Here is a 15,212-nt window from a genome sequence, read left to right as displayed (position 1 = left end):
TCTGACTCATTTCAATCTGTGTACCACATCTTTTTTTTTTATATTCAAATTGTTGTTTTATTTTTTATTTATTTATTTTTTTTATTATTTTTTTGGGCGTACACCAGGTTTAATCATCTGTTTTTATACACATATACCCATATTCCCTCCCTTCCTTGACTCCCTGTACCACATCTTTTTTATCCATTCATCTGTTGATGGACATTTAGGTTGCTTCCATGTCCTGGCTATTGAAAATAGTGCTGCAGTGAACATTGGAGTGCATGTGTCTTTTTGAATTATGGTGCCCTCTGGGTATATGCCCAGTAGTGGGATTGCTGGGTCATATGGAACTCTAGTTTTAGTTTTCCAAGGAACCTCCCAACTGTTCTCCATAGTGGCTGTATCAATTTACATTCCCACCAACAGTTCAAGAGCATTCCCTTCTCTCCACACCCTCTCCACCATCTACTGTTTTTAGATTTTCTGATGATCCCCATTCTAACCGGTGAGGTGAGTGAAGTGTTTTTATATTACGCCTGTTAGGGTTCTTGGGCAGTCATGATGCAGGACCAGTCATATAGCTTCAGAGTTACTCTGTGTGGATAATGCTAGAAATTTCCCTACCTTGAAGACGGATGCTGCCACAAGAACGGATTCCTCATCCAAGTTCACTTTGTCCCCAGAGTTTATCTTCTCCTTTAGGGCTCTGCATGATTTTATACCGCCTGGTTTACTGAAGATGCCTTCTGTGAGTGGCCCTTTTTGATTGATAAAGTAAAGTATATCCTATAGAGGAAAAAAAAAGAAAACTGTGCAGCATTTCATATCTACAAGCTCAGAGCACAAGCTTGCCCCCTTTTTGACAGAGCTGAGGTGTATGAGGGTACAGTGCTAGAGCTGCAAGGACTGGAGTCAATTTGAAATTTTTTTTCAGTGTCTCTAAATATATTTTCTACCCAACAATCCATTTTACATTCATACACTGAAACATTTGACACACTTGCTTAATCAGATTTTCCTTTTTAGTAAATTTACACTAAGTCAAACTTCTCTGCTTTGAGGCGTTAGTAGAATCATCCTCTCCTCCTCCACTGTTCCTTTCTCAGTATTACCTAATATAGATGCTCCTTCCTAAGTGTAGAAATCTTTTTCCATACTCATTTCCCATTTGTTTTTTCTTTTTTCCGTGACTGTACACCCCATTTCTACTTCCGGTATTTCCTCCACTCTCTTAAAACAGGCTCAAAACCCTTCTCCTCCTTCTCTGATCACATTCCCTTCCCATCAGTCTTTCATTTCCTTTTGCTGTGTCTTCAGGTCCTGTACTTACAGGGTAGAGAGATAACAGATGTTGAAGTCAGGTAATCCAAGCACTCAACTCTGTTATGCTACTCATCTGCTGTGTGACTATGGGCACAGCACATACTTTATTGAGGCTTTTTTATTTTTCATTTATGAAGTGGGGATGGTAATTATCATAGTTAGCCCCAAATTTGCTGTGAAAGGTGCAAGGACTGGGGTAGGAGCTAGCATGTACCTATTAATAGCGTGATAAATTTCTTCATAGATAGCGTAAGAATCCCTGCATCTAGGACAGTGCTTGGAGGGATAGTGGATCGTGAACAGATGTTAACACTGACAATTCAATACACTACTTTGAGATAACAGAGGCCAAACTCTGTGACTTTCATTGGACACATTCTGTCAGGATTAAATGATTCGTATTTGCCAGAGGATATCTTTATGCTTAAGCATGTGAATTACAAATGAAATCTCTGTGAGATGTTTTGAGTGGTAAGGTGGAGTAGACTCAGCTGAAGGAGACTTGAGACTTGTATGGAGTTCAAGGAAGGAGATGAGAATATGAGGATGAGGTGGGTTTTCAGAGATTCATATGCACAGAGCCCGTTACAGTTGATCTGACCAGGTGCAGGTGGGTCTTTGCTGAAACCAGTGGAATGGCCAAGAACATCTTTTCCTTGTTGTATTTGCCTTATGACTCTGCGCTACCTAAATCAGATCCTATTCTTTGAAATAGTGTTAACAAAACTTCTCAGTCAGAGCCAGGGGCTGTCTAATGACGTCTCCATTTGAGGGTAGATTTGGATGAGAACACGTGATCTCTCAGAGCTCCCCTCCTCAGGAGGGCTGCAGAAGCCCAAAATGAGACCTACTCGGATTGGGGTGGGCAGGCTGCCATCATCGCACACATCCTCCAGAGAAACTCCGAAGAGCGGTGTTGGCTTTGTGGGCAGTGGGGCTGGGCCCTGGCTGTCCCGGCGAGTCCTGAAGCTCCGCCAGAAGGCCCAGTTTTTGGCAGAACTCTTCTTGACTGTCTTTTGGCCTGCATCTAAGGAAGAAGTGAGATTATTACGAATAGCAGTGTAGTTTATTTAACCTGATTTAAACGGTTTACATTTTACAGCATATTCATTGCAGTGGCCGGAAGAGAGCAAAACTGAGTCATTTGTTGTACAGAATTTCCCACATTCTGAAATTGGCTACTTGCATCCTTGTGGTGTTCATGTGTTCTTCTTCAACGTATCCTGCAACCCAGTATTTAAACTTAAAGGCTTGATTAGACTCAGGACTGATTCTCCCAGTGACAGGATTCCCCAGACAGTGCTATCTACTGCCTCTTAACTGTGTCCTGAGGCACTTAACCTGTATTATACACATTTCCTGATGTTAAGTGTTATCAGTGGATTCAGGTGTCAGATCTCATTTTAGAAGCCAAAAAGATTTGGTATTCAAATCAAGCAGAGTTTGGTAATCATTTACTTTTGTAGTAGGTTTCTTCCCACTCTTAGATTTCCTGTTTGGCTGAGTACCCAACCATGGTCAACTTTCTCCCGTCAAAAGGATCTGCCTGTCATGACACATCCTGCCTGACCCCACTTCTCAGCCAGCTTCTGGACCTCTCTTCTGGGTGGCCACAACCCTCTGGCAGCTCTATAGATGACTTTCTGCAGTCAGGGTCCTTGGGAAGTAGTCATTAAATGCTGGCTATATGGTAAGATGCCAGGTGGCCATCTTCCTGTAACACCCTACCCAGCTACCCAGGCCCCTGTCAAAGGAAAGCTGAAGACAGGCTTTTAAAGAAAAAGTGATCATCAATGAAAAGCTGAGTTCAACATTTCTACTGCCTAACTGTGAGTATTTTCTGGATATTTGCTTAAGTAACCTGTTTAACATTTACTTAAAAAACCTGCTGAAATAACCAACTAAAAAAGTCAACAGAGGTGCCAAGTTGTAGGAAAATAAACAGATGAGCAACATTTTACCAAATATCCTTAAACGCCCATCCACTTGGCTTTCCTGAGACATAGTGAGTGCATCACCATGTCCACTCATGTGGACGGAACACTTCTGGTTCTGGATGAGAGAACCAGAAGGCTCCTGTTCTGCCAGCTAGTTGGATAAGTTACTTTAAACTCTTTGAGCTTTGGTTTGCTCAAATTTAACATAAATGATGCTACCTACACTTCATTGAACTACATAATGTAATGTACTACTCAACACAAGACATGGCTCATAGCAGCCTTAGCAGAGGTAATTTCCCCCCCCTCAGAGAGCCTAAGGCAGCCTAGACATCAGTCTCCTCCCTGCAAAGCAGACCCCACCCCCATTCTTCAGCTGATTTTGCAGCCTGCAGATGTGCAGTCATGAACGAATGCCACCAGTCCACCTTAGGCTCTTCCTGCCCTGGCATGTATACCTCCATCATTTTAAAAGGAGAGAATGAAGAAAGCAAATACATTCTTAAATCCAGGAGGAGATTTTTCTACCTTAACATGTACAGAAGTTTAAGATACATGTTTAGATAGGTTGAGTTGTTTTATGCAACCTGGTTTCCCTATTCTTAACCTGACTGTATTATTTTTAAAGCTATCCAAATGTACTCATGTATTCCAACTGTATTCATTCACTGTTCAGCTTTAATAAGAATACTCCTAAGAAGAGTGCTCTATCCCTTGCTATAAAGCTATATATCCAGCTACTCTATGAGCATAGACAGAAAGCAAAATAGACATTGAGTCCTATACTTTCTCAAAGATACTTTCAGGCTTAGTTGGACCTCTCATAATGTACATTAAAGTTCATGTTGCCTCTGTGACCGATCAAAATATATGCTATAGCCATGAAAAATATGGAGACTAGTAAACAAGCTAAACTTACAACCTCATCTTTCTTACACAGTCTTGGCAAGGTGTAGTTTAGTGTTTCCTGATGCTCAGATTAGGGTTTGAATATTAAAAAAATATATAATTTTTGAAACTTTTTGCTTACAGAATAACAATCATAACAATAAAAATACTTTAAGTAGGAATTCTATTCTGGCCCCAGTACTTCCCAGATTAATTAAGAACATTTTATTCAGAGAAAGAAATATTAGTGAGACACTATTGGAATGGTAGGGGGAGAAAATTGCAAGAGGGAAGATTTTTAAAAACCCCAGCCATAAACGTTCAGTTCCAATCGCAACCTGGGTCTGAAGCAAACGTGGAAATGAGACTGCTGTGGGGGTAGAATTAAGAGTTCAATTCTAACCAGAACCCCCAGAGCCACTTCAGCCTAAGTCCAGAATAGATTTGAAGTCTTTTCTAAGCCATACAGTCATCTAACCACCTCCTGTGAAGGCACGAGATGCTAGACACAACATGGGGAACATGTGTTCCCAGGCCATAAGAAGCTCATACTCTAATAAGACACACAGATGTGTACAGATGTAATTATATGTAGGCAGTGCTCTGGGGATACAGAGAAGGGAGATGTGTACCTGGAGGAATTAAAAAACAAAACAAAACCAAAAAACCAAAAGCCAAAACCTTCCTGGAAGTGAGTTGGATCTTGATTTCAGACCTTTGGTGTTTCTCTGAGCTTGATTCTGTGGGTATTGGGGCCTGCCTATACGGTTCCCTTAACCCCACATGGAGAATCGGCTGTATGTCATGAGTTTGTTTACAGCAGGAGAGACAAGAGCCAAGGGAAGACACTTACAGGAAAGGAAGGGGCTCACCTTTCCCCTGCTGATTCCTGGCTTGGTTCCTGGCTGTGTGCTTGGGTTTCAGGATAAACCGGCCTTGGATCTCTTGGGACTCCTGCTGCAGTGGGAAGGCCTCCTGGAGGGCAGAAGGAGAGGTGGAGTCCTCCGATCCCCGCTGCAGGAGCACAGTAGCTGGAAGATGGCTCATTTTAATTCCATAGGGATATTCATGCCCTATGTGGAGAAAAATCTACATATAGATTCAGGCTGATATGATGGGTACAGTCAAACCTACCTTACCGTGAGCAAGTGCCCCACACTGGTGTGGCTGCTGTTCTTCTGGGGCTTCTGGGTAGAGAAGGCTGTACTTTCTGAGTAGGATGTGCACTGTCATGGGGGACACCCTGCAAAAAGCAGGTGCCCAAGCAAATGAGTTTAAATAGTAAAGAGAAGAATGTTTTGAGACACCTTGCTTGGTTTGGAATGTATATATCCATCCCTGCACTGCACAATGTTGACTTTTGTTGTGTTTCCATCTGAGAATACTGAAGGCCTTCTAGTTTCTGCCTTGACACTCACTAGATTGTACATCTCAGGCAAGCCTTACGTTCTTCCTTTCAAATGCTCACCCTCACATAGACTGATAAGGAGCAAAGTAAATATATGAATAAACATTGGTGCTTAATATTTTTAAAATGATTGGGCTATATACGTTAAGAATTGCTCTGATCACTGTTCTCTCACACATGTCAGTTTAACACACAGATTTTTCATTTCCTTTTGTCAGTTCAACAGCCAGAGCTATTCCAGAGCAGCGGGGTGGTTTGCCTTTATGTTTCCCTCCCATTGCTGCCTTCCCTCCGTGGGGGGGGTTCCTGCGAGGCAGTGATCAGAGGCAAGGCTGCGCGGTGGTGGAAACCCGGAAGCAAAGTGCAAACCAGTGTTTACAGAGTGGAAAACCACACCAGAAATCCTCAGGAGGTGCCTGCCAAGGGATTTGTTTTGCTCTTTCATGCTTTACATTGCTTCCTCTCCATAGAATGCCCAAAGACCCTGTGTTGTGACGTGGATTTCATTTTTTAAGAATAGAAGGAAAGTTCCTTTTCTTTTGTTTCTGATTTATTATTGAATGTAACTTGGGGAGCTCTTGCTTTTGCTTTTCATCTAACATAAGTGCAATGTCAGCGTTCTGTTCAGAGCAAGAATCACAGTGACTTCCATCCTTTAAAGCAAAAGAAGCTTCCATGACAGCAATAAAATACAACCAAATCACCAGGATAACCAGGAGCTAATCCATAACTGTGAGTTGAGAGCAGGTTAGGAAATGCATTCAGGGTGACTGCTGAGGTAGCATCACGAAGGCCAGGCTCTTAGGAGTCCTTAGAGCCAGCCACGGTGCGTGAAGCTGTTCTAAGCCTAAAGATTGTCATTTACATGGTTTGGTTTAAATGAATGCATTTCATTAAAATAAATATATTTAAGTATTCGATTTTTTTCACCTTATTGCTGGTGGACTTTTACAAAAATGTCAACATTAAACAAGAAAAACACATGAAATAGGTGAGGGGAGTTTGTCCTCAGCTTGGTGCTTGGTGACTCCATGTATTTCTGAGACTGGGAATATACATATCATAGAAAAAGCTCAGTTGATTAGATTTTCTAGATCACTTGAAAACGTTCTTCAGGTCACTTGAAAGAGTAAAAGCCTCACAGGATTATTGAAGAGATTAAAAAAAGAAAAAAGAGGGAATGCTCTAAGATTTCTAGCAGAAATCATTGTCACCGTTACTGTATTGCAAGTTCTGCTACAGGTTTTGTCCTTTCCTTTGTTTTATTCCCTCCTTTTTTCACTGACCACACTGAACAGACTTGCTGATCTAAGAAAAGCAAGTCTTTCCTAGCTTTAGAAAAGCTAGATTATTTTTAGCTATTATTATATTATTATTATTTCTAACTATTATATAATAACTATTGTAGGAAAGATGGAATCTATGTATCAAAAACCTCAAGAGCAATGCTGGTAAACAGCTTGAGAAACAGCAAAGTACAGGTGGTTTAGTCAGTGAAGACTTGAAGAATCTGAGTGTGATTATCTCATTCTCTTTATGATGCTGAGAAAAGTTTTGGGCACAGAGCAGATTATTAAATAAATGTACTCGGGTACAGAGGCATGGCTGGATTTTAGAAGAGTCTCACAAAATAGAGACTGCTTAGTAGTTAGGAAATGGATCAGAGGACTTCAAGACTGGAATATGAAAAGTATAGGGAAGGTGGGAAGGAGTTGCAGGAGGGAGAGGATATGGGGATATATGTATAACAGCTGATTCACTTTGTTGTACAGCAAAAACTGGCACAACAGTGTGAAGCAATTATATTCCAATAAAGAGCTTAAGAAAAGAAAAGTAATGTATGAGAAAAAGAAATTCCAGTTTGTGTTGCTTTCATACCTAAGTAAGTAAGTACGTAGGGAGGTAAATCAATGTTTTCAAGACAAGTCTGTTTGTCAAGTGAAAAAAGTAAAGAAGAAAAATTCCCATTTCTCTCCCCAGCTAGACCGTAAGTTGCTGAATGAAGAGATGTTATTAGTGCTCAGGATAGAGTAAGTGCTTGGAATTCGTTAATAAATGTATGAATAAATATTGCATGAGATTTTCATTTTTAAGGGTATTTAAGTTCAAGACTGATCAGCTATTACTTTGAGACTTTAGAGTTACAGTTTTGAACCCAATCAACCCCATCTTAGGTTTTCCCTGACACTTACCGATGAGTGGGTATGAGGCCTCTTTCTTACCAGAACTGGCCCACAGCTGGTAATCTTTCTCAGAGCCCTTGGAGACAAAAAGAACTGTGTGTCACAGCAAATCTTCCCAGTAGGTACTTGAAGAACCCATTTCCTTAGCACTTTTATACTTCCAAAGAGAAAGAATTTGGGCCAGTATAAATGCTATGTGGTGCATGGGGGTGGCTACAATTTTTGAGTTAACAATGCTGATTTCAGGATCTCCTGTCTCTTTTGCAGCCTCCAGTGGACCTTCTGAGATTCTTGTCCTTTTTGGTAAAGGGTGGGGATCTATGGGACCACAGTGCAATTAGCCCCTCACTTTGTGGGCGGCCCATGGCATAAAAAAAATCGCAGTAATGCCCCTTCGCTGTGGAGGAGAAGTCTAATCTCAGGAGTCCTGCTTTCTGCTGTCTCTAGATTCCTTGGAGAATGTTGGCTTTTGGCTTCGAATATCCCAGCCCAGACAAGCATGTTGTCCAGAGAGCCACACACTCTGCCATGACCATTCCTGAGCAAAGTACAACTTGAAAGGCATCATAAGCTCAGCAACCATGAGCAAAAGGAGACAGATGCCCAAGAGGCTTTGAGTAGATGGCAGAATCAAGTCAGCCCACTGGCTCTGATGCAGATGAGTGCCATTCAAGGGAGAGAAGGGACAAGGAATGTAGCCTAGAGAGTGTCAGATGCAGAAAACAATCACTGCCTAGGAATATTGGATATCCCATTTGAAACAAGCCTAAATTATAAAAAATGCTGAATTAAAGAGTCCTCCAGGAGAGGATAAAGCAAAAAAATGTTTGAAATAGAGTTGTTGGTGATAGGTACTATGCTTGCCCTTGACTTCTGATTAAAAACCATGGCCTTGCCATGAAGGAGGCAAGGTCCCAGGTAGTGGAAGCAGTCACACACACACACACACACACACACACACAGCTAAACCTGCTCAAAATTGTATTGCAAATAAGAAGTGAAAGCTAATAAAAAATCTTTTCTTTTAAGGTAAAGATTGAAAAAACTGTGTTGGAATCCCTTAAATCAGGCATACACATATAGGCAAATAACCCCAATTCTTCATTAAAATAGAAATTTTTTCTTGTCTAGTGAGATTGATCACTTTAAGCAAAGGAAAATTACAAAAATGAAATAAAATGAGCTCTAACATTAATCAGTCTCCCCAGCCTTATCCCTAAAACCACTCTCTTGTAAGATTTAATTCTTATTCAGGACATACGTATCAAATAGGTTAGAAATCAATGCAGAGGGGTACTTCACCCAGTGCATATAAATTCAATTTTATTTATAATGTATTATTAAATTCCATTTTTACAGAATCAACGCTTTCTTATATCACATTCTGGCTGCCCTGAGTTTTTAAGGGGCTTTATTATACCACTGAGTCAGACAAAACTTAAATACAAATATTTTAATTATGTCATTTCACAATAGCAAGACATTTTCGCATTTATGTGTATATATATATATATATATATAAAAATATATATTCATATTTGTATATATAAATTTTATATAAGGAGCCGTGCTTTACAAGTGCTTTTTTCAATTCTGTCCATCTGAATGTCCCTCTCCCTCTCTTTTCCCCTATGCACCCTCATCCCCATAGCCATCCCTTTCACCAAAAAATTCTTACAAGCCATAACAGTCCTATCAAAACATAAAGGAGAGGGAGTTGTGGGAGGGAGGGAATATGGGGATATGTGTATAAATACAGCTGGTTGACTTTGGTGTACCTCAAAAACTGGTACAAGAGTGTAAAGCAATTATATTCCAATAAAGAGCTTTAACAAATAAAATAATCAAAATATCAAAAAAAAAAAAAAAAAGGAACAGACACTTGAAAGCAAAACAAGATGAAAGTGATGTGTACACAGATGCCCCCAGATCCATGGTCTTACTCAGAACTTCTCTTCTTTACCAGTTCACAGGTGGCATTAGCCATCTAGTTCTCAGGACCTGCATCAAGGGGATGTAGTGTCTAGCCAGGTGGTCTTTATGTCAAATTTACAACAAAACATATCATTTAGGATTTCTGATGCTGAGATTGAGTCCTCAGGTGGCAATCAGGATAAACAGGGATGGGACTAGAGGAATCAGGAATGAAGATACAGAAAGAACAGTCCTAGAGAGGAGGAGATGTTTAGAATCTTATAAGATTTTATTGTCTATATATATAATATAGACAATAAAAAGCACGTTTTCATTAGCACTCTAAAATTATAGCCCGATTTCATTATGCTGTGACTTTCAACTCACACAAAATTTAAAATGAGAATACAAGAATAACATGCATAGGCTAATAATATAGCTTTGCTGCCTTCAACTTCTAAATTTAGGGGACAAAATATGACTTACATATCTGTAATAATCAGCTGTCTTATGATGGTAGGTACATTACACACACACACACACACACACACATACACACGAATCTCAAAAATCAAAGTTGGTTTTTAACTAAAAATAACTTTCAGGTACTTACAGTTATTCCTAGCTTTGAAAGTGACATGTTGATAACATCATTCACTGTGTCTGAATTTGTTACTGTTATAGTTACAGACTGCAAGAAGCAAGAAAAATTGCTATAAATAAGTTTTAAACAGGTGAGTAAATAACTATTGTCAAATTATTTATCCATATTCTAAAGGCAAAGCTTGTTTTCAGGTAATGACAATGTAAAGCGCATGTAGAACACAAACCCCTAATTATAGTTGATTTCCATTTCTTTATATAACATGAAGCTAGCTAGGAGAAAGCATTTCAGTAAAACAGATATTTCTCTTAAAGGATTTGTGGCACACAAAATATAGAAGCTTAAGTAAGAAAGAGAAAGACAGAATTCTGAGAGGGCACATGGGCTGGTCTTCAGCACCTTAAGGCTGTGTCTATAATGGAGGAAGGATAGTTTAAAAAGAAGGATCTGGACCCTCTTCTCTCTTCCTGAGTTGTGTTTTTATAGTATGGTTTTATTGCTTTGCAATTACATAGTAAAGTAAATTAGTAAAATTAGAATAAGAGCTGGCTATAAAATATATTTCTAAAAAAACTACTATTTAGTGAGTACTTTCTCTGTGTCAGGTATCATGGTTACTAAGATTTTCATGATTGAAATCTGTTGAGGACTTCCCTGGTAGCACAGTGGTTAAGAATCCAACTGACAATGCAGGGGACGCAGGTTCGATCCCTGGTCAGGGAAGATCCCTCATTCCGAGGAGCAACCAAGCCCGTGTGCCACAACTACTGAGGCTGCGCTCTAGAGCCCGAGAGTGACAACTGCTCCGCCCGTGTGCCACAGCTACTGAAGCCTGCACGCCTAGAGCCTGTGCTCTGCAACAAGAGAAGCCACCGCAATGAGAAGCCCGCGCACTGCAATGAAGAGTAGTCGCCTCTCGCTGCAACTAGAGAAAGCCCTCGTGCACAGCAACAAAGACCCAATGCAGCCAAAAATAAATAAATTAATTAATTAATTAAAAAAAAGAAATCTGTTGAGTCAATTAAATAAAATCAATGAATCTAGGAAATGAGATTGTAAATTTTAAAGATTCCAGTTCCATTTCGAACTCTGCCCGTGAATAGGGTATTTATAATAGCTCTACCACACATCACATTAAGAAACTGCTCCAAAAAAATAGGAAGACACTTTATAGAAAATTAATATGAGGTAATAATGATTAAAATTTTGCAAACTTGGTGAAAGACATAAATTTACAAATTCAAGAAGTTCAGAAAATGCCAAACAGGCAGATTCGAAAAAGACCATGCTTTGAAACTTCATCGCCACGCTGCTAAAAACAAAAAATAAAGAAAAAATCTTGAAAGCAGCCAAAGAAAAATGACAAATCACATACAGGGGATTAATGTTTGAGCACAGAATACTCATCAGAAAACACAGAGACTAAAAGACAATGGAACATCTTTAAAGTGCTGAGAGGAAAACATTTGCAAACAAAATTCTATAGCCAGCAAAAATCGCCTTCAAGAGTTAAGGTGAGATAGACTTTTTAAAAAGTCTTTATTGACTTTATTACGATATTGCTTCTGTCTTATGTTTTTTGGTTTTTTTTGACCCTGAGGCACGTGGGATCTTATCTCCCTGACCAGGGACTGAACCTGCACCCCTTGCATTGGAAGGCAACGTCTTAACCACTTGGCTGCCAGGGAAGTCTCCCAAAGTAAAGACATTTTTAGATAAAAGAAACTAAGAAAATCTGTTAGCACCAGATCTGTACAAGAAAAGCTAAGGACAGTTTCCTCAGGATGAAATGAGGTAGTACCAGAGGGAAACTTGGATCTTCAGGAATGAAAAACATCAGAAATGTTTATTCTGTGTAAATTATATATAAAGTTGATTTTTTAAAATTTCAAGGTGATTTTCTGTGAAAAATTCTGAGTGTATCCCGCTGCCACAAATCAAAGCTGGCAGAGATAAAGAGTGGGCTTTGCTACAGGAGAACTCTCTCGTCTCATCTCCCTCAACCATTGCATTTATCTGGTGCTCAGAAACAGATCAGAATATTTGCATGGCTTTTGCTGTTGGCCAGGAAATAACTGTCTTAAACTACCTCTTCTTCTGTCTGCAAATACTATTTTGTGTGATCTAGAGCTACTGTAAACTAGAGCAGAACAGAATGTCATAAAAAGTACCCAGAATCTCTTGTCACTGTAAATGTTTTGGCTACTACAGTACACGTTCAGAAATTAAATGATATACAGATAACTGGGGCTAATGGTGTGACTTTTTTTTTTTCTCCAACAGCGGAAACAAAATCAGGTAGAAATATGCTGGTAATTTCAGAGTGTCATCCCTTTCAGCTCAATTCGATCCTGACATTCTTCAGAATGAAAGACCTTTCAGAAGTCTTCTGCATTTGACATGACTAAAAGCAACACCATCCCCTTGATCCTGTACTGGAAAGGGGACAGCACTGAGGTCAGCTGACAAAATGGGAACATGAATGGTTGATTAAAGTATTACATCAATGTTAAATTTAGTAAAGGTCATAACTGTGTGGTGGTTATATGAGAGAAGATCCTCATTCTTAGGAGATACCTCAGTATTTAAGCATAAAGGGCCATGGTGTATGTATGACCCTCAAAAATAGTTAGACACATACACCTACAGAGAGAGAGAGAGAGAGGGAGGGAGAAATGATAAAGCAAATGGAACAAAGTGTTCATAAATAGATGAATCTAGGTCAAGGGTATATGGAGTATTCTTTGCACTGTTTTTATTTTTGTAGCTTTTCTGTAAGTTTGCAATTATTCCAAATAAAAACATCACAGGAAAGAAAGAAAACTGTGGAAACAATCCAAACCACAATGTATGTAAGTAGCAACAATTAGAAGAAAAAATGTTTAATTTCGATAGGAAATACCTGCTTATGAAAATTACTTTATTACAGTGAACCACTAAAGTCGTTATTAGAAGAATCCAGAGAAATATTATGGACACTTAACGGTCAGTATTCTTTCCATGCTTAAACAGTGTCGCTGTCGTGGATTCCTCTTGCTTCATATTGCCTAGGATTCACTTTTTATGAGGGAGAGTCAAAAATTATCCGCACTCCGGTTATATTAAAACTTCTGTTGGCTGTACTGTCTTATCAGCGCTTTCTGTTCAAGGCTACTGTCTCCCCAGTCACTGGTGTGGAGGTGTGAACGTGTTACATCAGTTCATTTGTAACTGCAGTGCAAGCAAAAATGGATGCCCCACTTGTGATCTGCACAAAAGAAGAGCAGCGTGCAGTGATTTGTTTTTTGTGCTCTGAGGGTGTACCCGGTGCCGATATTTATCGAAGACTTTGTGCGCAGTATGGAGAAAGTGTTTTGTTGTGACGAAGTGTGTATGAATGGACAGAGGAGTTCAAGGAAGGTCACACAAGTGTTAGCCATCAAGAAGGAGCCAGATTCACTTCTGATGAAGAAGTGAAGACAGCAGTGCATTTGAACATTTTTAATGAGGGAATATGAAAGCTTGTTGACAGATGGACAAAGTGTGTTGAAAAGCGAGGAGATTACATCGAAAAATGATGTATTTGTCTTCTCTGAAAGTTAAATTCTACAGCCAGAGTGCAGATAATTTCTGACTCACCCTTGTGTGTGTGTGTGTGTGTGTGTGTGTGTGTGTGTGTGTGTGTGTTTGTGAAGACACACATTTTTATAGGAAAATACATGTTCCCACATAGTACTTTCTAAATACTCCCTCTCTCTTTCCACTCTCCTTCATTCTCCCTCCCTCCCACCCATCCCATCTCTCTCTCTCTCTCTCTTTCTCTCTCCTGTATATCTCTATCAGTTTCATTTTGCTAAGCCAAGAACTTGGAATTTCATGTTTGATCTTAAAAACACTTACACAGGCACAGTTCTTGATGTCCTCAGTGAAGATTTTGAGGGGAATGCTTTTTGGCTGGTCCTTCTCTTTGGCTAACTTGATGTACCTAATAAAATTCAGTAATAACCCAAAACAGAGTAGACGAATTAGCTATTAGCTTATTTTCAAATCAATCTGTGTTGCTAATATTTTAAATAGTCTTTTTTATTCTCAAAGCATATAGATAGACTCAACAAAATCAAATTAGGGGTTGGAAGAAAATATGCAAAAATGTTTCAGGAAAATAAGATATGACCCAGAAAATAACAGGTCTCCTTTGTCATGTGAGATGTGGGCAGCAGATCCAGTCCTCAAAGCTTTCCTGCCTAGGTTGGCAGGCCCAGTGCCTTCCTGGGTTCAAGGGTAGGAAGTAGCAGTTGCTTTGAGAATCATTCAGTACAGTCAGTAACCTGCACTTATGGAAATTTAATATATGTTTTGAGAATAATGTTAGCTCCGGCCATAAGGATGGAGAAAAGGGAAAGATGAGAGTGATCATCAGAACTTCCTCAAAAATAAGCAGAACATACATGTAAATGAGAGAACAGTATTTGCAGTAGGAGCCATGATAAATCTACACAAGAGGGTAGTCTAACAATTCCTACCAAAGAGAGGGAGAAAAGTTTGGGGGCACTGCCTTGAAGAGATTTGTATTCTTCTATCATGGATTAAAGATTTAAGATACGTATACAAAATACCTTTGAAGGAAAGAGTGCCATTTTTCCTTTAGTTTGGAAGAACTGTAATATTAAAAAATGGGAGAAAAAATTACATGAAATACTTACACTAACATATTAAGACTTGTACTAACATATCAAGTGCCATTCCAGGTAAAAATATCAGCAGCCAGTTGGTAACCGATGTGTATGCATGTGTAAGTTGTACCTTCCTCATAACTGGGCTTTTGATGGATGGACTCTGCTCTTTTTCAAGCAGTATTACAGCGATTGCAAGTAGATCTTAAGAGAAATTGGTTTGGAATCTAAACACTTGATTGCAGCTGTGTGATGCAAGCTGTGTCATCACGGGCAAGTCGCTTAACCACTCTGAGCTTCAGTTTTCAGAACTGAAGAAGG

This window comes from Hippopotamus amphibius, chromosome 13 (assembly GCF_030028045.1).
Source record: "Hippopotamus amphibius kiboko isolate mHipAmp2 chromosome 13, mHipAmp2.hap2, whole genome shotgun sequence".
NCBI lineage: Eukaryota > Metazoa > Chordata > Mammalia > Artiodactyla > Hippopotamidae > Hippopotamus > Hippopotamus amphibius.
Note: the sequence above shows the minus strand (reverse complement) of the source record.